This window comes from Equus przewalskii, chromosome 22 (genome assembly GCF_037783145.1).
Source record: "Equus przewalskii isolate Varuska chromosome 22, EquPr2, whole genome shotgun sequence".
Taxonomy (NCBI): domain Eukaryota; kingdom Metazoa; phylum Chordata; class Mammalia; order Perissodactyla; family Equidae; genus Equus; species Equus przewalskii.
In genome coordinates, this window is record NC_091852.1 from 31,819,316 (window position 1) to 31,843,421 (window position 24,106).

General features: G+C 41.8%; 1 protein-coding gene across 16 annotated transcripts in view; it reads right to left on the reverse strand.

The window, feature by feature from the left end:
* Nucleotides 1-16,255, reverse strand: part of MPDZ (multiple PDZ domain crumbs cell polarity complex component) — a 155,049-nt gene extending 138,794 nt beyond the window's left edge. For 8 of the 16 annotated variants that reach the window (XM_070590163.1, XM_070590161.1, XM_070590157.1 and 5 more), the window contains exon 1: nucleotides 15,962-16,255. The gene's annotated coding sequence lies outside the window, so the exon portion shown is untranslated. The remainder of the gene's footprint in view (nucleotides 1-15,961) is intronic. The other 8 variants (XM_070590162.1, XM_070590160.1, XM_070590156.1 and 5 more) reach the window with 1 other exon arrangement.
* Nucleotides 16,256-24,106: the final 7,851 nt, after the last annotated feature.

Consider the following 24,106-nt stretch of genomic DNA (forward strand, 5'->3'; position numbering starts at 1 on the left):
ATTTTCACTTTTGCCATTAAAAACACAGCTTTCTTCTGATTTTCTGATGGCTACTCTGCTCCTAGTTTTACCAAGCTGTTTTAGATAAGCGCCTCAGAAGCAGAAGTTTACAGTCCTGGTTTAGCCAACTCCATGTGAGAGACAGAGAGCAGGGCAGAAAGCGATGCACAACTGTTGCTGTTGTACTTCTTAACACAGACAGAGTGCAAACCCAAATCTGCACCGCTGGGAAGGATGAGTGAACCAAAGCAAGCTTATTTATCTTTCATGTGTTTTCAAACGACAATTCAACATAATGAAGAGTCACATAATACATCTCAGCTAATACTATAATATGGAGAAGCGGCATGTTAATCCACAATTATGTAGACATACAAAAATCAAAAACATTACTTTGACCCAAGAACCCACATACTCTAAACAAGTTTTGGTGAAAATAGTATCTCATTCCTTTTCCTAGGAATTTTCTAATAGGGAGAAAAAACCTACTAAAAAGGCAAATACATATAATATACAAATTAGGCTATCTTATTACCTACGGATATTCAACAAATGCATTTATACTAACACACGTTTGTGAAATTTATTTTGGTTTTGAAAGTTACTTCCTTTTATTTCTAAGATTGCAGGGCTGAGCTAAGGGTTCATTGTCCTTCCAAAATGTCTGTGTGTTCTTTCCTTAAGTGCAGGCTCCCTAGAGCACACAGATACTAACTTTATAAAGACGCTTCACCGGATTCATATCCACTTCCAGCATTACACACCTAAATTATATTTTGTGATGCCTTAGAGTTAAGATCCCTTATTTACTGCCGACACCCAACTATGAAGTCAATTTTAGAGTTGAAGAGCTTCAAAAACCATGTAACTCACAGACAGGCTAAAGGTCACTGGGGTTTGCTTACATAACAAATCAGTGGCGTGTCTGGGATTACTCAACTGACTATTTCAAAGACTGAATTTTCTCTCTTTTTAATATATTACACAAATCACTTATAGTCTATTCGATTACATTTATTTCCTTCCTCCTCCACCCTCGTCCATAATTTTTAAAAAAATAAGCAAACACACACATTAGAGAACTATGGATTCCGATTCATTCTCTCTGGGCGCCCATTTTTACATATTTTCCATCCATAACGTTCTCTTTTAGAACATTCCTAAAAGAGAGGGGCCCTCCCCCATACTGTTAACTCATACTACACATGTTGACTCAGGAAAAGATTTAGATGTTTCTGAGATGAAGATTTAGCTTCTTCTATTCTCTCGCTCCCTAGTTAAACTCAGAGGAATTTAGGTTATTGGGCAGTCTGCCCGTTTGCTACCACATTTTCAGTGTTAAGGACCACAACACAATAGGAATATTTCTTGGACAGAACCAGGCAGGGAGAGTCCTCCGAGGGCTGCCCTTGCAGATGAATGACCGTGGGTCAATGTCGGACGGCAGAGGCAGCTAGCTGGCTCCTTAGGCATTCACTCCAGCCACATAACTTTCTTGGGGGAAATCAAAAATGTACAGAAGGATTAACTTTGTGCCACAGAATTCTCAGGTGTAATTCCTACACTGGCAGCAAATTCTCCTGAGAAATTACTTCAGGCTCCTTCCTCCTGCCCTTTTGCCTGCCTGGAATGAGGCAATTCTCCAGGGGGCCAGTGCAGACTGTGTCCCTGGTGCTTAGAAAAAGTGTGGATATTGAGAGTGTCCCCATGGGACCCTGAAACAGGGCTGGCAGCTGCTCTGTATAAGGGCTTGTCAACAGCAAGAGGGAGTGACAATCCAAAGACATCTGTCATACCTCAGCCGCCCTCTCAGGGACTGGATTTTCACTGAGTTTGTGAGATCTCAATGAGGATACTGGGGCAAAACAATAGGTGGCTTTGTCAGTTGTGACTGAATTAACCCTCAAGGTAAAGTCCTAAAGGATGCTGAAGAGAAACAACCTTTCCAGTACAGACAAAACTGTGGAACTGGGAGGTCGGAGGGTAGAACAGAATATTATCACCACGCTGCTTCAACTTCTCCCCTCACCTACTACCTCGAGTTCATGCTCTTCACTCAAGGTCATTTCAAGGTCTTTCCCCCATAACCTTTAAAATAACTCTACTTCCACCATTTCCCTATTATTACTCCAAATTGGTTCTCCTGTTCTGGAATCTTTTCTACAAAAATTATGATAAGTGTCGTCTATCATATTGCCGACTTAGCTATCACTGAGCTGTAAGTACTAAACATAATTAGATATTTTTATCTTTCCCCATCAATCAGCACCTCCAAAATTCAGTTTGTGGCTTTCATGATTTCCCTTTGCTGAATCTGGATAGGAATAAAGATAAAGTTTACAAACTTTACTCAGAAGAAGTCAGGCTCAAATTTCTGATAGGAAATCCCCTGGGAGGAAAACAGCATATTGGAATGATATTTAATGGGCTGTTTTTCTCTCCTACACCATGCTTGTGTTGACTAATGGCATGCATCCCTTTGGTTTAGTTCCAGCTCTTCGCACAGAGAAGGACCACGCGTGTACTGAGAAGGGCTCGTGAAGGATCAAGCTCTCTCGCTCTCTGAGCCCATTCTTTGCAATACTTTTCATGAAGCAATTTAGAACCCTTAAATTCAGCTGGCAGAAGAAACCAAAGCATTTTAAAAAAATTATTAATATTTAATTTCAAATGTCTTATTTGAAGACATAAGGAAATTTTGCGGGCTTTTACTCTTTCTAAATAAAACATAACTTGCTAACACCACACTTTATAGATGAGGAAGTAGAAGGTCAAAGTGATTATTAACTTTCTCAAGGTCACATAATTCAGACCTTTTATTAAGCAAGCATATTTTTAAAGCCACTACGTGGGGGTACTGAAAAGTCTATGTATCAAAACATCAACCAATAATCTAAAAGTTTCAGCCAAGAGTAATCTAATTCAGCTACAAGAGGATTTGGGGACAGAGAAGAAGAAGTAAGAAAGAATAGGCTTAAAAGCCCTACTCGATCAAACTGGGAGTCCACCCTGAGTAGATTCCCTAAAGAAAATACTGTTTAATTTTCTATGTCATTTTGCTGATTTAAAACAAAAAGTAACTTTATTCCTTGGGTACACATTCAGCACCAAACACTCCTTTCAAGAGGCAAAAGTTTCCAAACTTATGTTCACTGTTGGGATGTCTAAAATGTAGGCTTGGTTGTAATCCACAAATTAAAGTAATAATTTGTTATTTGAGACTTTTTAAAAAATGCTATTCAATAACAACTAATAATAAAAGTGCATATAAGAATTGACTGCTATTGCATCTACTAGAATAATAATTCTTTCAGAGAATAAGTCTCCAGAAGTGAGTTTTTTAGGCAATGAACCGACATTATTTTTACTGTTTGAAATGAAACCAGTTACAAAATTGCTGTCACACATCTATTCCCATCTTCTTAAACAGAGCATCCATGCTTCACACACACACATTTCCTTGAATCCTTCCAACTGCTCTGTATTAGGTACATCCATATGCAAGTAAGAAAACTGAGGCTCAGAAAGATACAGTGTTTTCCCCTACCTTCAGGAAGCTTGTAAGCACCAGAGCTAACATTTAAAGGCAATTGAAGTCTGACCGACATCAAAGCCAAGTCCCTTCCAGCAAATCATAGCTCTGTGCTCCAATAACACTACTACAGGGAAGAAAAGAATTCTTTACCTTCAGCTTAAGTAGCTCCAGGCAGCTATGCTTTCAGTGTTCCCAGGCTGCTTTATAAAGTTCTCTTAGAAAAACACTCAACCGTTTTACTAGTTTGAGATCATGGGCAAGTCACTTAACTTCTCTGAGCTGCTGCTGTAAAGTGAGCATTAACAATAACATATGCAAAGTACCTGGAAATAACAGGCATACAAAAGCTGTTGCTATCACTATTTTGTCTTCTATTAGTGTCTGAACACTATTCTCTCCATTTTGGTCTTTCCTATTTGCTATCAGATTAAGCAGGTTTATTAAATCAGTAACTCCTTAACACAAATGAAAATTGATCGTTTCTGAAGTGGGGTTTGCAAATTGCCCCATGTCGTACCTATGCAGTAAATAAAGTACGTGGCTTTAGGATGTCTCCTTTCCCAGTGCCAAAAACTATACGCACTTTTTGTACTACTGAGGATCCCAAAATCACCCCATTCAGTACTTCAAAGAGGCAGAAATGAATCCAACAACTGCAAACTACAAAACTGAGCTCAAAGAACTGATACTTAAAAGTACTAAGTTCCCTACCAGAGAAGACAGATGGAGAGGGAATGGGTCCGGTGGACGTAAGACACAAATAAACAAATAGGGGAGGAAAGGAAGAAGAAATAATGAGTGAGGAAGCTAAACGGAGAAGAGAGAGAGAGATGCAGCGGCAGCAAGAGAATTTGGAAAGCCCCCAGGAAATCCCTTAGCATTCCCCAGGCTAACAGGAGGTGGAGCAAGGTGTTGACTGAGGGTTAAGATGCACAGGAAGAACTGAACACTTGCTCTTACCAAAGTGAAATCTGATCTCAGAGGAAGAACTTCAACTCGATCTTCTTTCACCCGGCAAGCAGCTAAACACAGTGAGAGTCACTGAGTCTGAGTCACTTTCCTCGCAACTCAGTTGTTAAAATCCCATAAGATACGTATGTGAAAGTGCTTAGAAAATGAGAAGTGCTATAGAAACATTAGGCATTATTAACAGTATCAGCATCAGAATGGTTAACTGATATTGTTTCCTAATTTTAAAAAATCAACAGCAAAAAAATTATATATACACGGCATTATTCCACCAAGTTTTAGCCAAGTACTTACATTTCCCTGGGTATGGGGCACAGGCAGATTAAGCAATGAAGGTACTTGCACAGGATCCTTCCATTCCCCATTCAAATAAATATGCACTTTGACACCTAATTTTGTATTCATAATTTTTGGGTTTTTTAAAGAGGGCCAGCCCAAATTCTATATAAACTTTAAGCCCCCCCAAAAATCTGTTACTTGCCTCTATCACTGAAGCATATGACAAAGCAGAATAAGGACAGCTACCTAACTTCTGAGCCCTCAATTTAGTGGAAAAGAGTAAGTAATCACACTGCAAGGTGATGTGCTAAATTCTATGAGAGTACAGAGGAATCCAATGCTGTCAGTATGAGTGAGAAAGAATTTAGAGGAGATGTGACATGTGAATTGTCCTCAAGGATGCACAAGTTAGGAGAGTATGGGGAAGAAACAGGAGGAAAGGCATCTCTTGTGAGGGAAGGACATCTGCTAAGGCAAAGAAACCAGAGAATTTAACGACAGTGGTTCTATAGTACTGAGGTACTAAACTAGATAGGAGCTAGGAACGCAATGTTTCCATGGCCTTAGTGCGACTTTACCTTGCAGGACTGGTGGAGCATGTAGGTACACTGGGGAGGGTGAGAAAAATTACTAAAATTTATTTTCGGGAAAAACAATTCTGGCAATAGGGCAAGTAATTTACCAAAAGGAGAGAAGAACTAATACACTACAACCAGATGTTAGGCTGTTAACACAGCCCAACAAAAAATAATGTGAGCCTAGATTAAGGCAGTGGCAAGAAAAGAGGGATGATACAGACATATTCATTAGAGGGACTCAAAAGGATTCAATGACCACTAGACGTGTGTTGCGGGCAGGTGGAATGAGAGAGTGACAGCAATAGAGTTTGACTCCCAATGTTTCTAACCTGGGAAGCTAGAAATATTGCGACATGACTAGCTTAAACAACAGGAGCAGAAAGAGCAACGTCATCTGTTTTTAGAGGAAGGGGTAGAAATGTATTCCTTTTGAACATACTGAGCTTGCAATGCCTTTAGAAAATAGGACATAGCAGATTTCAAGCTCCATGAGGGGAGGAATTTTTGTTTTTTGTTGTTGTTTCCTTTTTTTCACAGGGCCCCAGCACTAGAAATACTGGCTGGCCCAGAGTTGGCGCTCAATAAATATTTGTGGAAAGAATGAATCAATTACACATGTGGACCTAAGGAGAAAAGAAAGTGGAGACACAAAAGTGGGGAATCACTGGCCTCCAGGTGTTGCTGAAGATGACGGAGACTAATCAGGAAGAAGGCACAGATTAACAAGGGGGAGAACTGAGATCGGAATCCCAGGGAACATGAACATGTAAAAATATACCTTAATATACAAGAATTATTTCAGTGGTAGAAATCAATTAGAAATAAAGACCCCTCACGCTTGATCACTCAAAATAAGTGCCACATTCATAAAGCACCCACTACAGCCAACATACGAGGCAAGGAATAGTGTTACTGTTTATTTAGCTCATACTAAATAAGGCTTATTTGATATCACTTTGGTTCCTATACCAATGTGAATATAAATTACTTATGGAAGATAACCTTAAAAAGGTCAAATTAGGGGCTGGCACAGCGGCGTAGTAGTTAAGTTCGTGTGATGCGCTTCAGTGGCCCAGGGTTTGCAGATTCGGATCCCGGACATGGACCTACACACCGCTCATCAAGCCACGCTGTGGCAGTGTCCCATATACAAAGTAGAGGAAGACTGGCATGGATGTTAGCTCAGGGCCAGTGTTCCTCACAAAAAAAAAAGGTCAAATTAAATATAGAAGAGGATCAAAAAAGGGCACATATGTACAGTGATGGATGGCAACCAGTGTTTGGGTGAACATGACGGAGTGTATACAGAAGACGAACTACGATGTGCATCTGAAATTTACATAATGTTATAAACCAATGTTACCTCAATAAAAAAATTTAAAATATCTTAAATAGACATCAAACAATTATCTGTGAAGTAAATTAAAAATCCTAGTGGAATCAAAAGTTTCAAGATGAAATAAAGTCTACAAAAGAGCAGAATGTATCTAAGAAACTCAAAATTGCCCATAATCCTCCTATTCACCTCCATACTAAATCAAAACAAATTCACCTTTGGCTCTTCTGTTGATTAAATAGCTGCGTATACTCCAGAAGAAAATAAAATTTGTCCACAAAAATAAAAGCAGTGTTTTTCATAATCTGTACTAAAGAATTACTAGAGAGAACTCCGTATTCCTCTGACAGCAAAGACATGTCACTCTCTAAATCAGCTGATAAGCCTGTCAGTCAGTGGTAGTCTACACTGCTGAGAATACGCTGAGGAAAGTCAGCAAAAGAGATGATGATTTACATCTTGCTGGCAAGATTCCAAGTAGTTTAGATAAGGGAAAACTGTATAAAGAAATCCAAATTAATATGAACCTATCTATCCGAACATGAACCTTAGGCATATAAGACAAATAAGCATGGACCAATTCAATCCCCTAATTACTAATTCACAGATAATTGTTACAGGCTGCAATATTTAGTTACCATATGTAATTCCATAGGACTCACTAGGGCCAACTTGACAACTGGTATTTTCTCTCTGAAAACATTTTAAAAGCCCTTACTCTCTTTCAATAAACATGACTATTTGCTTCTTAATTAACTCATCTACTATTTAACTACACTCATTAACTGTATTTTACTATGGTACCCAAAGGACTAAACGTTAATATCAAGATTATAAACCACCTTTCACATTTGTAGTAATCCAGAGAGCCTGAATAATCAGCCTGTAATAATCTGCCTGAAACGGTAGTGTTTTGTTGTTTCTGCCACTTAATTTCACTTAAGTGATCAGAAAGTAGAGACAAACACATAAATGTTAAAAAATTACCCAAAAAGTCTGAATGATTCCAGTCAGAATAGCACATTTTCACAATATACTGATCCTCCCTCTTCAACTCTTGGTATGCTTGGTGATCTAGTTGTAACATATATTCAATGGCAATTATTTGGATAATTCAGGCACCAAATTACTTCTTTGACATCCCATTCACTCTATCACGGCCACGTAAATTTGTTACAAGCAGTGGCAGATAAATCTATTAAAAATTATAAGAACTACCAAAAATACGCAACTGGGTCAGGGGTTAGGCAAGCATTCTGCAAATCCAGCTCTGGGCTCAACACTGAAACTGACCCAAGCTGAGCTCATACTCTTCAGATAGCAGGATACCGAAGCTCCTCGAAAACCTCAACAGCCAGGTGACCTTTTTTTTGCTTTTTACTTAATCACTTGATATGTTTAAAGATGCGAAATTTTTAAATCTTTTTATTTTACAAGTACCAGCAGTTTTTTTCTTTGAACTACAATTTACATATTTTTGAAACTTCAAGTCACATTAAAGAAGGGCATTTAAATTTTATGTTTAACCAAAATGGGCATGAATTTAAGAAGACTGAAAAACACTGTCAAACACAAAATTCTGACACCTACTGTTGAAACCAAGAACAAATGTACTACATGACAATGGACAAAGCACAAGAGAATTTTAAACTATTAAAAAACTCCTGGGGGCCAGCCAAGTGGTGTAGTGGTTAAGTTCGCCTGCTCTGCTCTGGCAGCCTAGGGTTTGATTGATTGGATCCTGGGCAAGGACCTACACACCACTCACCAAGCCATGTGGTGGTGTCCCACATACAAAGTAGAGGAAGACCGGCCATGGATGTCAGCTCAGGGACAATCTTCCTAAAGCAAAAAGAGGAAGACTGGCAACAGATCTTGGCTCAGGGCCAATCTTCCTCACCCGCCCCCCCCCCCAAAAAATAAAAACCCAACCAAACAAAAAAACTCCTGAATGATATTTCCATTCAATGAACTAGTACTCAGCAATAAACAATAATAAACTATGAATACAGGCAACATGGATGAATTCCAAAATGCAGAGTGAAAGAAGCTGGACAAAAAGAGAGAACATTCTGTATGATTCCATTTATTTAAAGCTCTAGAGAATGCAAACAAAACTATAGTGACAGAAAGCAGATCAGTGGTTTCTTGCAGATGGGAGACAGGTAGGCAGGGAGACAGGAAAGGAGTACAAAGGGGCATGAAGAAACTTCTTGGAGTGATGGATATGTTCACTATCCTGACTGTGGGGATGGTTTCACAGAGGCCTAAATTTAACAAATTGTACATTTTCATTATGTGCAGTTTATGTGAATGACAAATAATACCTCAATAAACAATAGAAGTTAAGCAATCCCTCACCCTTCCTTGAGAAATGGATGGAGCGTGAATGTCCTGAGTTTAGCACTCAACTGATGTTCACTGACTCTAATGGAGCTGGCTAGGCGGCAATAATCCAGGCCCAGGGGCTGTTTCTTCTTTTGTTTTTCTACCTCAGCCACAAAACACTTCTAAAAACACTTTGTGACTCAGCCTGATCTACTACCTGTATTCAGCAGATCCTATCAGAATAAAGAGGTGTTCTAGTGCTGTACTTTTCTCAAAGGGAACAGGATGACTACATTTACTATTCCCAGGAAACCAGTGAATGTGACAGGAAGGAGGGGGACAGGGTCAGGGAAAACTCCACTGAACCCTAGAGTTGAAGCCCCTCCAGTCCTACAGCTGGAAATAAATGTCGCCCAGAGGCAGATTCACGCCTGACTTATTCAAAAGCAGTACCCTAGGAAGACTGGGGGGAACGCCTGACCTAAGGCTTTCTGAACTTCATCCAGCAACGCCTTAGACGAACAGGAGCCGATAAGGGGCCTAGGAAAGCAGAAGAGAAGCTGGACAGAGCTTACACAGATCAGAGAGGATCTTTTAAACTGTAGAATGATCTTTACTCTTTATGATTCTATCATCATAGTTTTGGTAGGTTAGCGATGTTTTATGAGCACAGATTCCCGGACCATTTTCTACAGCCAGTTCCCCAAAGCAAGGTGTGCTAGGAGCCAGTGGCTACACAACGTAAAGTTATTCCAAAGTTAACTATAGGACTACACAACATTTAATCTTAAGCACAGATCAGGATGCACAAGTACATTCTCCACTGGTGTCCTGTGTGCCACATGGTAGTTAACCACATTATGCCTCCTCAAAGAGTCAAGAAGCATTGGTTCCAAGATATGCTATTAGTGTCAATTCAAACGTATGGATGCTTTAATAATCTCAGATGATGTTATCCTCACTGAGAAAAAGAGCATTCGGTGAAATCTACTGATCAACAGCTCTACTTATTTATTCTGTCAAAATAATTTAAGCATCCTCAATTCACAAAATATGCGTTCTCTTGGGGGGGGGCAGTACCTATGGGAACAATAAATAATACCTCAATAAACAACAGATGCTAAACAATCCCTCCCGCCTCCTCGAGAAACGGAGACAGAATTACAGGTAAGTTTTTGCTGCTTTGCGCTTGTCTATGTCTTCCAAATTTTTTTAAATGTGCTATTTTTATCATCAGAAAGAGTTACTAAAAGAAATAAGTACCTTATGTATTTTACTATAACTATGTTTTTTAAATGTAAGCAATAGAGTAAATGGGAAAGTATCCCAAAACCTACTCAAACTATCAACAGTAAATCATCAACACAACCTAAACAGGTTTTCCCTTAAGATTTTTTTTGTTTCTCTGGTAGCTGATGTTTCTGTTTTTCCTTTCTCACAAGCATTTCCTTTTTCACTTTCCCCTCACACATTTATTTATAGCGCATTGGACCTGGAGGTAGAGTGGTTTACAAGAAAATAACAATGAATGTTGTTTGCACAGATATAATAAAACTAAAAAGAGGAAAAAGATAAGAATTCCCTAGACCAAACAAATTTAACCACCATAGGCAAGAAGAAAAAAAGCAAGAATTTAAGTCTCGTTTTACTTTTTTTTTTTTTTTTAACTCAGCCTGCCAAATCTGGAAGAATCACTTTAACATTCCTCTAACCCAACAAATATAATTTCAACACTAAAAAAATTTTTTGTTATCTTATGATACATGATATAAATTACTTCTTTACATTTATATTTTTCCAAAAAGGGGAAGAAATTTCTGGGGAAAAAAGATTATGCCAAATATTTGCCCACAAAACATGCGTAGGATATATACACACAGTTTTTAGACCAATGTAATTTAAAGAATACATTTTGCTGTTTTAATCAGACTCCAATACCATCATGAGATGTTTACAACACTAACATTTCATCTTTGCTGAATTTCATGTTTTTACTCACTTTTTAAGAGTAGAAGAAATATTTTGAGAAAATTAATGCTTTTATGAAACACTTAAAAAGAAAACTAACGCTCTGTCCACTAAAAGGAAAGGTCAATTTCCCAGTGAGCACCAGGAGGAAGAAGACAAGTGGCCTCAGAGCAAAGAGAAAATAGCTTTTCCCTCAAACAGCAGTTTCTTTCTCCCCAACATCACATCACCACAGTAACGCTGAGGTATACTGCCACAGAGGTCTGCTGCACGACCTCCTCCCTCACCTGGAAGCAGTCCATTCTTCACGCCGGACCACTTTACAGCTTACAGTCGGTAAGAAGCTTACAGTCTCTTCGAGGACTTTGTTATGGGCTGAACTGTGTCCCCTCCAAAAATTCATACTGAAGTCCTAAGCCCCAGTACCTCAGAATGCGACTGTGTTTGGAGACAGGGTTTTTAAAGAGAGAATTAAGCTTGAATGAAGTCATTGGGAAGTCATAGGGAAGACACTGAGAAGTTACAGGGAGAAGAAGGCCATTTACAAACTGCCATCTACAGATGCCGGCAAGCAATCCTATAATGATGTCTAATTCTTTGATTCCCTGTAGCTTTTACAACATGCAAAACCTTTTCATTCTTTCCTCTGTATGTCTGTTTTTCCACTAAGACAGCTTCTGGAGCAGTATATTTATTTTGTGTTCTTCCCAGTACCTAACCCAATACAACATAATCCTAATCCATCTAGCATTACTATCTACTAAATGAATAACTACCTCAGATCTTCTTGGGAAACATTTCACAGGAAGGCAATGGATTACTTCACATTAGTTTCCTTTATCTGGAAATAGCTCTTCATGTCCTTATTCTTATTCACCCACATGGAACCCCACTAAAATTATTTAATCCTAGCAAGTCAACTTTACCATACTAAACATCATTTCCCAACTGTATTTATATTGATGCTCTCCTATGCATGACACTAATTTACAAGAGAAAATAATACCTTTGTTGTTATAAATATGGGGTTTGATAATACATGTAACAATGTAACTAGAGCAAATGAATTCCTATGTTAGGCCAAATGTGTTTTAAAGGCACATAAACTATTTGGGAAATAGTTCTAAGTGCTCCTAGTTACACGTTAAATGTGCTAGCACAAATAACTATTTATACAGTTATATGTACATTTAGTTATATGTGCAATAGTTTGGATCCCTCAGGGCCAAGCCGAGGATGCACAGAACTACTCCCAACCCGGTACCCCTCAACATGGGCACAGAGCTGGGAGTCCAGAAGCAGGGCCTGAAGTGCCACGGGGCCAGACACAAGCTCTCCACCCACCAGGATGTGGCTACCGGTAAGGAGGTAGCACCATTAAGCAGTCCTGAATTCCGTGAGTTGTCTGCTTCTTTACTTTGAAATATAGGATCTTTTGCTGGCAAATGTGTTGTTTGCTCTAGCATATATGGGGACATTTCCAATCCAATACATCAACTTTGCCTCAAGATATTTTATGAAATTCACAGAGCACTTTGTGCATATTATAAACATACAAAATGAAGCCAACCGCAACTCAACCTAAGAGAGTCAAGTCTATGAGGTCGGCCTTGGGATGTAAGCTGGAGAAAACGATCTGCCTTTAACTCAGGACAGTTATCTGCTAGACAATCCATTGTTTCATGCCAGTTTCTAAATCCCTTAATCTTACCTCTAGACAATAGGGCCACTTCTTCATTTCTAACAGCCTCCCCACCCCAGCAGCTTACGGCTAGAGGCCTGCATCAATGCAAAATCACACTTCAAGGATTTCCAGGAACCTCTCTGAGCACACCACTTTGCAGGGATAAAGTTAACACCCTGGGGACAATCTCTACTCCCTCACAGTACGTGCATTTAAAAGGTATACCAAATGCAAAGACGTCTTTAAGGGCCAAACAGGGCAGTGTCTATCTGATAGGAATCTGGAACACACTAAAAACTGTGACTGACAGCCCTCCCTTTCCAAGCCACAAAGTCAGGCGGCTTAGACCATAAAAGGAAGTGTGGTAAAGGGAGAAAGAAACCCAGAAACAAGAGACGGGGGAAGAAATACTGAAAGGAGTCAAGGAAAGAAAAGCAACACGTGTAAGAGGAATGTATACATATGACTGATCTGTTAGTAACTCGTTGAGATAAATTTCATCAGTTTTTCTGTTTGTTTTAGCAAATGAAGTAGGAAAAAAGAGCAGTAAAGAGTCCAGCTAGCCTTGCCTAAGTGACAACTTGCCTCTGGAAAGGAACCTATGACATCCCCTTAGCCCTCCTCTCTCTACCTAAATAAACAAAACTATCATTCTATCTGCAGATAGAAGTCACTACAACTCCCTGCAAAACAACCTGAAACATCGCTATCTGTATTAAACTTAACATAACTAAACACATAATTTCTGCCAATCAGAAACTCCACTTTATCCTAGATTCTAACAGAGAAAGATACCAAAAGGTTATGAAAACTTTTTGGGAGTGAAACTTGGAAATGAGAAAAATCCAACACATTAACTGAATTTGTCCATCTACTAGGGAAAAGTCTGCCAGTTCAGGGGAAACTCGAAACTGGGCCTGAAAGGCAATAAAATTAAACAGCGCACCCATCACAAGAGGGAAGATTTAAGCAATACTTTTTTTTTTTTTTTTTTTTTGGTGAGGAAGATTGTCCCTGAGCTAACATCTGTTGCCAATCTTTCTCCTTTTGCTTGCGGAAGATTATTGCTGAGCTAACATTTGTGCCAAACTTCCTCTCTTTTGTATGTGGGACACTGCCACAGCATGGCTTGATGAGCAGTATGTAGGTCGGTGCCTGGGATCTGAACCCTCAAAACGAGGCAGCCGCGAACCCCAGCCAAGCGAACTTAACATTATGCCACCCGGTTGGCCCCAAGCAATACTTTTAAAGCCTGGTCTTGGTTGGCAACTTTTTCTGTAAAGAGTAAGATAACAAATATTTCAGACTTTGAAGGGTATACTTTTCTGTCTCAACTATGCAACTCCTCAATTCTGCCACTGTAGCTGTGAAAGCAGCCACAGACAATAAGTAGGAGACACAGACGACAGGAATGAGCGTCACTGTGCTCCAATACAACTTTCCTTATGGACACTCAAATTTGACTTTCATATAATTTTTACACGTCATGAAATATTCTTTTGATTTTGTTTTCAACCATTTAAAAATGTACAAACCATTCCTAGCTCCAAAACTTCAGGGGAAAAAACAGGCTGTAGTAGGCTGATTTGGCCCGTGGCCCTTACCTTTACAGACCTTGGCTGTCAAGGACCCTAATGTGAACTTTGAGCGGAATAGAGCCCAATCTAGACAGACCCGCCCGTTTGTAAACCAGCCCATTAGCAAGCAGGCAATGCGGGCAGCCCAGACAAGATTAACCCCACCACCCTCTAAACCCGCTCAGCCCCTCCCTCAGGTCAGGGCACAGGTGCATCCAGCCAGAGCTCCGCCTTGTATTACAGTTCGAGCCACGGAACTTCAAGCTCTGTTGGGTTTTTAAATGCAATTGTTTACCTAAATTCTACCAGGCGCTAAAGCGTATACTATACAAATTTAGCTGATTCCATCCTTACGAAAAGTTTCGTTGTAGTCACCTATACCCAAATTCAACATGTAAAAACTTCCAAACCATCACGTCGTTAGTTTTTCAGATTAGGTGTCGTTTATTCTGTAAAAAGAACCCTTAAATGAGGAATGTCTATGGAAACACGAAAGGGATGTTTACACCACAGCTGTCCACCAAAGCTGGATGCGAGTCTGGCCACTTCTCAGATTCTTCCCCTCTCAACATCAAAAGAACACGGAGAGGTTTCCTTCTAGGCTGGTGAAGTCACGGTCCTCTTATCTGATGTTACCGGTGAAACACTAGTCGCCACCCTCCCCCTCCCCACCCCAAGGCACGCAGGGCCCAGGCTCCGGTTCTTCCCAAGCGGAGCAGCCTCAGCAGCCCCACCCGCGGATTTGGATAGAGGCGCCCTGCCGCCCGGACTTGCCCCCGGCCACTGCGCAGCAGCGGCCACCTCCCGCCCTCGCCCGGCCCCTCCTCCTCTCCGCAGTCCCAGCTTGAATTTCCATGTGATCCGCAGGAAAGAATAGCCAGGGCTTTGTGCCTCTGCAAAGAACGCAAGCAAAAATTTACACCATCACCACCACCAGCACACACACACACACACACACACACACACACACACACTCCCCAAGACACAAAGCGTCTCCCGACCACCGCCTCCCTAGGAACATCCGGCATCCCGGGGCTGCGAAATCGCAGACAAAGGCGCCCCACAGGCCCGCGGGGGGGATGCAGCGGGACGCGAGAGCAAAATGCTCGCACCCAGCGGGGCCAGGGATGAAGGGGCACAGGCGCTACGGGGGGGATAGGGGGCGAGTCCCAATTAGCGGCGCGCTCTGTGTCCCCGCCGCCGAGGCCGGAGACGCCAGCCTGGGGGCATTTCTCCCCAGCCGCTGCCCACCCCGTACAGCCCGGCACGGAACCGCGGAGGTGGCGCCGGGCCGCGGCCACAGCAGCGCAGAGCAACAGGCTCCCGCGCCCCAGGCCTGGAGGGCCCCTTCTTGGCATCCATACTCTGCCCCTCCAGGGGAAAGAAAAGAACAAACTTTTAAACCATTTACAGTGAGCAAGAGCACAGGCGGGTGGACGGGGGGAGATTAAAAGGGCTGGACTATCGTTCGGGGGCCATGCGAGGAGCAAAGGAAACTTCCAGACCGCATCCTTTTCAGGAGCCCGAGAAACAGCGGCTCCCCGAGAGCGCCGGGCCGCGCGGGGAGGGGCGAGCACACCCCGCCCGCCGGCCGGCCACCCGCCCCGCGCGCCGAGCCCCGGGCGCCCGCGCACCCTCCCGGCCGGCGCGCGCGCAGGGCGCGGGGACGCGCTCCGGCCTCCCGGCCCGGGCCCCGGCGCCGCTTACCGGGCTCGCGGCGGCCACCGCGGGCGGAGACGCGAAAGGGGAGGAGGGCTAGGGAGCGGGGTCGCCGGGGTCCCCGGGGCCGCGGGGGCCTCGCCTCGCCCCCGCTCGTTCTCTTCTCCGCCGAAGTAACGGCCGGCGACGAGCTTCGGGATAAGCGCGCACAGGCACACGCTCACGCGCCGCCGGAAAACTTCATCCCGCCCGGCGCCGGCGGCCCGACGCCAACCGCGCGCCGCCGCGCCCCCGCCCCCCGCGCGCCGCACTTGCGCCGACCGGGGCTGCCGGGGAGGCGGCGGGGCCGGGGCTGCCGGGGCTGCGTGACGCCTGCGGCCGCGGGGCGGCGGGCGGCCAATCAGGGGGCGCGGCCGAGGCAGCCGGGCCCGGGTTTTAAACCAGCTCCTCCGGCGCGCGGCCTCGGATGATGTGGGGCGCGGACGCTGTGCGGCTGCCGGAGGGAACGCCGGGCGCCCCGTTAGATGCGAATGTCACACAGAAAGGAATACTTATTTTGGACAAGTATGTTCGCTGCGACGTTTGGGAGATACTTATACGAAAAAATTATTCGTTGTTTATCTGGAATTCGAATATAACCGGGCGTCCTGTATTTTTACTTGCTAAATCTGGCAACCCATGGGAACTAGTAGCCTCTATTTCTAGTTCTGGGAACTAAATAATTTCTTATCTAGACTAACTGCTTTGTGGATGCTTTCTGCATTGGTAGCTTATTAAAGTGGTGTGGATTGGTGATGGGAAGCACTGTAATGAAAAGGCATGGGGAGGTTCATAATCTCATTTTCTAAGTAACTTTTAACACTTCAATATGCATTCTTAGACTTATGCTCTAATTAAAAGACAAAAACAATAAACATGGAGGAAGGGTTCAGAATTGCATGGTGCCAGGAAAAATATTCATTTCCATTTTGCGTCATTTAAGATTATCTTTCTAATACTCTCCTTTTCTGAGTCCCAAGAATCTTTTGTGGGAGAAAATTGCTCTGTTTTTCAATACATAAGTCTAATATTACAGTATACATCAAAAGATAGTCAAGTCCAATTTAAAATTTTTAAAAGAATGTTTTTAATATCCTAAATAAAAGTTTTATTTTCTTTGACAGACTTGTAAGTTTTTTTGTTTTCTCTACTAAAAGAAATCAATTTGCATTTCTCCAGTATTCACCAAATATTTAAGGGAAAACAACAGTTTAAAAAATATCCAAGGCTTCAGGGGGAAATTGATTGGAGCTTCTAAATGGATATTTTCAGGAAGCTGCAAAATAGATCATTTGCCGGCACATAATTGGAAGTTGAGTGGAGTGAACTCTGCTGGGGATGGAGAGAATGCTGTCAACCCAAGGCCCCTTGTGCTTTCACAAACATGAATCAGTGTAGATTTGCCCACTGGGAAAATTAAAACACTAACTAGAGTTTTTCAGAGTCTATGGATATTCATCTCCTCTGGGCTCTTTGAAAATGAAAGTGAAGTTAGGATGAAGGGAAAACTCATCCCAGTTTATCTTGTCCCTTGTATCTTCAACACATCTCTATCTTGTGAAACCTTTCAATCAGCACTCTCAAGTCTCCCCATCTTAAGAACAATGTGTCTATGTAACTTTTGTGTTCTTGCCGTAGAGTTATCTCAAGCCATGCCGTTTGGAGAGGATTCTGTTATTGCTTAGAAATTTCAAAGGATTCCTCCTCTTTGAATAGCACAGCACTTAGAATCAAGCCTTTCTAGAATTAGAGAAAGGAAGGGAGGGAGGGAAAAGAAAAAAACCTTCCTCCGCAGTCCGTCTTTCTCTTGCTACCACCCTTTCTCCCTACTCCTTCACAGTTCAGTTTCTTGAAATCAACCAGCTGTGTCTCGGTTCCTGCCCCATCACTGCACTGAAAGGGCTCTTGCTATGGACACGAGGACCTCCCGCTACCTAAATCCAATGGATGTTTCTCTCCTCATCTTCCTTGACCTCTCAGATGCGTTCATAACTGTTGAATATTCTCTTCTGAATGTTCACTCCCACCTCACGCAACCCCTGAAATCACACTCACGGTTTTGCTCCTTCCTCTTAGGTAGGGGCAGATATGTGGCACCTGAAGCTTATACAGTTTGGGGCTCTGCTCTGCTTTACTTTGAAAATTTTATAAAAATTTACGACCATGTAAGCAATTGCTGGGGCTCCTCCCAGGCAAGAGAAGGACCCAGAATCTTAAGCTTCATTAGCTTCAAGGTAGATCTGCCTCTGACATCAGGCCACTCTTCAATCTTTTTTGCCAGCTAACATCCTCTCCCTAACCTTTTTTTCTTTTTTTTTTTTTTGAGGAAGATTAGCCCTGAGCTAACACCTGCCGTCACTCCTCCTCTTTGCTGAGGAAGACTGGCCCTGAACTAACATCCATGCCCATCTTCCTCTACTTTCTATGTGGGACGCCGACCACAGCTTGGCTTGCCAAGCGGTGCCATGTCCGCACCTGGGATCCAAACTGGCAAACCCCGGGCTGCCGAAGCCAAATGTGCACACTTAACTGCTGCACCACCGGGCCAGCCCTCTCCCTAACCTTTGAATGCTGAAATTCCTCAAGACTCAGTTATAGGCCCTCTTTTCTTTTTAACTCTACCCCTAAGTAAGTTTTTCACTTCTAGCTTATCTATTGACCAAGGATTCCTAAACTTTTATCTTCAATCCAGACTTCTCCATACATCTGAGTATTTGACTTCCCTATTTGCTGTCTTAAATCTAGATTATCTGAAACGGAACCATGATATTTCTGATCAAGCCTGGTCCACTTTCACAGTTCAGTGTCTCAGTGAATGATACGACCATGGACGTTACTCCATAATTCCCACAAATTAGGATAAACCATTGTGATACATTCTCATTGTACCCTATACTTTTGCTTCATAGTGTTCATCCTACTTTGTAATTATATATTTAGTTTTATAATTACTTGTGCAATGTCTCCCTTCCCCCTTTGATGATAAACTCTGCAAGAGCAGGGACCAAGTCACCATTTTATCTTCAGACCTAGCAAAATGCTTCACGACTAGTTAATGTTCAAATGGCGTAGGTTGAATATATGACTGCAAGAAAGAAAAATTTGTCCTTGTAACTTTTGTGTTCTTGCCACAGAGTCATCTAACTGCATCCCCTTTGGATTCTCTTACTCTTTAGAAATTCCAAAGGATTCCTCCTCTTCGAATAGCAAAACACCTCCATTTGTCATTTTCCAAATCTGGTCATTCTCAAATACAAAGGAAACAAGTGCATGAAATGCTAGCTGCTGGGAGAAATGTGGAACTATTCCATACCTAGCTACTAAAGGTATTCTGAGGGTCTTAAAAGGTAAAATGGCATTTGTTCTATTAACCATAGAGAAAGAGCTCATAATACTGAATTAGAGGCCAGTTTAAGGAATTTTATTCCCTGGTTTATTGCAAATGTATAAATGAAATTAAAACAGAAGATTCTACCTTGGTTAAAAAGGCACTATTGTTTTGGTCTCATTTTGCTAAGTGAATCATACAAGCTCTCTTTAAACAGGAGTATAACAGAGGACAAAAAAGCATCTTGTTTAGATTAGTTCTTCCATAAAATTCTCCAGCGCTTGGGGGTGATTCCACCCAGGAGTTTCCCCTTTTGAAGTTAACCCCTATGCATAGTTATTGCTGTTCTCTTCTACTTGTTCTAACTCAGAGGACCCAAGATTTTCTAGAAGTACCAAGGCAGTGTGTGTATTGCACTGGTTTAAAAAATTTTTTTAGGTTGAAGTAAAATCTTACGGAGAAAGCCAAAGTGTAAAGCAGACAAAGCACAGGTGCTCTTCTCTATGGGGTGGGTTGAAACTCATTCTATGCATATAAAATAATAATTCTTGCTGTTTCGTGTCAATCACAGCTCCGGGATCTGAAGATAAAGGAATGAGTAAATTTGTCTGCATCCAGCTATATCCCCAGAGAGGCATTCTCCACAGCAACTTGCTTTTCTTAAATGTAAGTAATGTTCAGATCATTTTTCTCAGAGAAAAAGATTTGGGGGACTTCCAAGATTGGCTTATTTTTTATTATAATTGAACAAGTGCAAACGTAAATTAAGTATACAATATTGTTTTACATTTGTAACTCTACAACTGATGAAGGCCCAAGTTATCTACTCAAAACCTTTAACGTCTGCCAAATTCCATTCTTAATCCATCAGGATACAGAGACCCTTTTAGTTGCCTCCCAAGCACACAGTCTTTGTTCTGCTTTCCTAACAGAGGGTAGCCTAGGTTTGGGCAAGGGACAATCTCTCCCTGGGAGGGGTTACTGCAGGGCTCCGGGGTCAGCACTTCCTATGAACCAAATCCTTTCGCAAGGACTGAGTGACTTTGGGGGAATTGTGGGACAATGGACTGTTTCTGTACCTTTAACCTGCTGTGACTCTGATTAATAATGCTTCGTTTAAGTGCAAATTAGATGGCATTTTAGTGTCTTCATCTGCCCAAGGGTTGTCTAATATATAACAAATATGCAGTTCTAATGTATTATAGTTTGCAGAAAGATTTTTATATTCTGTCTAATGGCTGACTGACTTTATGGTTTCAAATGTCCTCAGTTTCTCAAATAAAAGAAACAGATTTGGATAATGGGTTTTTTTTTTTTTCAGTTTATTCAGTGTTAGAAAAAAATAGACCATTTAAAATGATCTTTAACTTTTTTCTTCATTGAAAAGAGACAAGATTAAAAAAAGAAAAATATGAAGAAGAAAGAAAGAAATGTTAGGATAATGAATATATATGTGTCTAGGAGAAAGCCATTAGGCGGAGGGAAGGGCTAAGAGAATCCCAGGCATGAGAAAAATGTAAAAATTATATCTCTTTTGAGAACATGTAGAGTAATCTGTCTCTCTTCACATAACAAACTGTTTATAGAAGAATAAAGGCACCAAAATCTGCAGTGCGTCTGATTGGATCTCATCTCTCTAAGGAGGAAGGAAAGGGCACTGGGAGGTCATGACCCTCTGACCTTGAATTCATTTGCTTTTGTACCCACAGAATTCTGGTGTAGTGAGGAAATCCTGAGAGAAAGCATTGGGACCAGGTTATTTTGGGGGTGGAACACATCCAAACACTGTTCCAGAATCTCTGACTCGAGTTTATGAAAGCTAGAATCACATTCTGGAATCTCTATCCTACAAAATATTTCTTGGCTATAAGTCAGTTGTCCAAACAAAAGTCAAGAAAAATAAGCAATAATGACAAAAAAGAACTTGTTCAAGTTGCACACTATTTTTAGGTATTCTCCTCCTTCGTGTTGGCGAAAAGAAACTGAGTTTTTGAGATCACCACTGAGTCACTGGAGCACATATTACCTGAAGCCCACTTCATCTCTTGTCTTTCCATTTATATGAACCAATAAATCTCCTTTAGTTTTTTAACTAGTTTGAATTGAGTTTTCTGTTACTGGCAACTGAAAGCATTCAAACTGATGAAATGTACATCCTGAGCCATTCACAGTGAGCTAGACAGGTACTTTTAAGTTTCAAGGAATACAGTGAGATTATCTCACATAGAGTTTGTCAAAGTATAGCTAGAAATATATGGAAGACAAGAGTTTGCATCGGTGAAACTCACTGAGAAATGTGACATCTTTCTGGTCATACTACAAGCACGCAGAGAAAAATGGAAGGTCATTTCAGAGGATGCACCTCTAGAGACCAGGTTTTCTTAGCGTCTTTACGATCTTACGGTAATTATGATTCAGTGCAGCCTTGCCTCTATTTATCTTGCTTTCCTTCTGCTTTCCTCGAACAATGTTTGTTTACATTGGCTCTTTCAAAGTCTGGTGATCCTTGATGTTCTGTTCTATTTAATAGTGAGGCAATGAACAGCTTTAGGCTCTGTGCGCACGGGAAGGCTTGTTGACTCATGTGCTTCACTTTTGAGGCAGCAGCATTACACTCAGGAGCCCCTAAATTCCAGAATGAGGAAGTCTTTGCTCAGAGCCATTTGATGTGTTCAGAGAGGACATTTCTGAGTGTTTGTCTGAGAAATCAATGCCTGGCTGCCAGGAGTTCTGTATGGAAGCCACATGTGTGCATGTGTGTGTGTTTGTGTGTGTGGTAGTGGTGGTGACAGTAATGTCTATTGCTCCAATCCCCACGTTTTGCACCTGACGTTTTATTTCCCTTCTTCCTTGTACCTGGTGTTTCGGTGTTCCCAGCTTCTCTGCAGTTTTAGGAGGTAGATTAGCTCCCTCCTCAGCTGTAGTGCCTTAGGCCCTCAGGCAGTGCTCCTCAAACTGTCTGTGAAGGGTCAGGATTTGGGGGTTTTGTTTTGTTTTTAATTTCCAAAGTATCACTCACCACTGCACTTAAAATGAATTGCTAGGAAAATAATTACATGCTTGGATGTTGTGTCAATGTAAACTTGCTAAAAAGGTTTTTAAAGAAACTTTTAATTTCTTTGTGGACCAGACTGTAGACCACACTTGGAGGAGAAATACTCCAAGGCCTTGTGACTCCAGGTATGGTCCATCAGAAACACTTGTGTCCCTTGGGAGCTTAGGAGAAATGCAGACCCTCAGGCATCACCCCGGATTACTGAGTTAGAATCTGCGCTTTAACCAGATCTCCAGGTGATTTATATGCACATTAAAGATCTTAGGGAGTTTCCACTCTTTCATCTGGTTTTTGTCTTCCAGGAATGTGCTGCTATGTCTTTACCTAGAAGGCTTTTTCTTCAGAGCTTCAGACGCTGGCATCTTCTCATTTGTGTTTCTGATCAAATGTCACCTCCATGGAGAAGGCTTCTCTGACTCTCCCGTAAAAGTAGTAGTAGATTCTTCCATGTCATGTTACCCTGTATTATTTTCTATATAACATTTATCACCATCTACAATTATTGTTGTCCCCCGTCATGTTCCCCACCCCCAGCTAGGATATAAGCTCCATGAGAGCAGAGATCTGGTCTGTTTCACCTCCTGCCCTGTTTCCCAGTGCTAGCACGGTGCCTGGCAGGTGGCAGGCATTCGATGCTGCCTACACCCTCCTTCTGTTTACCTCATGACTTCTGCTCCCATTTAGCTCCTACTGCCTCACTGCTTCTGTTTATTACTTTCTCTATGTGTCTCTCTGAATTTGTAATAGAAAGCTCAGCCCAAATTGGCTTATAAAATAAAAAGGATGCTGGCTTATGTAACTAGAAAGGTTCAGAGTAAACACAGTGATCAGACATAGTTCAGTTAGGGCTCTGGCCCTATTTCTCTCTGATTCTTTCAGCTCTGCCCATCTCCATGTGTCATCTTCCTGTTCAGGCTGACAGCTGGATAGCAAGAGCAGTTCCAGCTCTCACGTTCACACAGAATGCCATCCAGAGACCATACACCGCAGTTGCTCTCTGTTTGAGTAAGTAAACTTCTGTCCCCAAAACCTCCTGCAACATTCCTCCAGCATTCCTTAGACTGAACTGTATCACATGCCCATTCTGAATACATACATAAACACATAGAGAATGGTATAATTACAAACAATAAAATGTATGGATCTTAAGCGTACATTTCACCAAGTTTTGACTTATATACATTCACAGAGACACCAACCAAACCAAGATGTAGACTGTTTTCATCACCAGTGAAGCTGCCTGTGTCCTTTCCAGTCAATCAGATGAGTAGCAGTGCCTTGCTGAGCCATACTGGAGCAGAGGCAAAAGGAACAATCAGGAATACTGATCCTGTCTTTATTTAAAATGTTGATGTTATATTTACATTGATTTTTTTAAAAATTGCCTTAAAATATGATTTATCTTAATGACTGGGATTTTTTTTTTGGTGTCCCCCCTCTTAAATTTTGTGCTTGAGGTGAGGGCCACACTCACCTCTTCCTAGTTGTAACCCTGTAGTCAGTGAGCCTTTGCCTCTGCTTCTGTCTTGAAATGATCTCTGCATGTGGTCTCTCCACATGGTGGCTTCCGAATAGCTGAACTTCTTACATGGTAGCTGAAGGTTCCCAGAGTAAGTGCCCACGAGAAGCCAGCAGGCCAGTTGCATTCCTTATCTGAATTAGCCTTGGAAGAAACCCAGGGCAGCTTTGGCCATATTTCATTCATCAAGGCAGTTACAAAGGCTCGCCAGTACAAGGATAGGAGACGTAGACTCTATCTCTTGATAGGAGT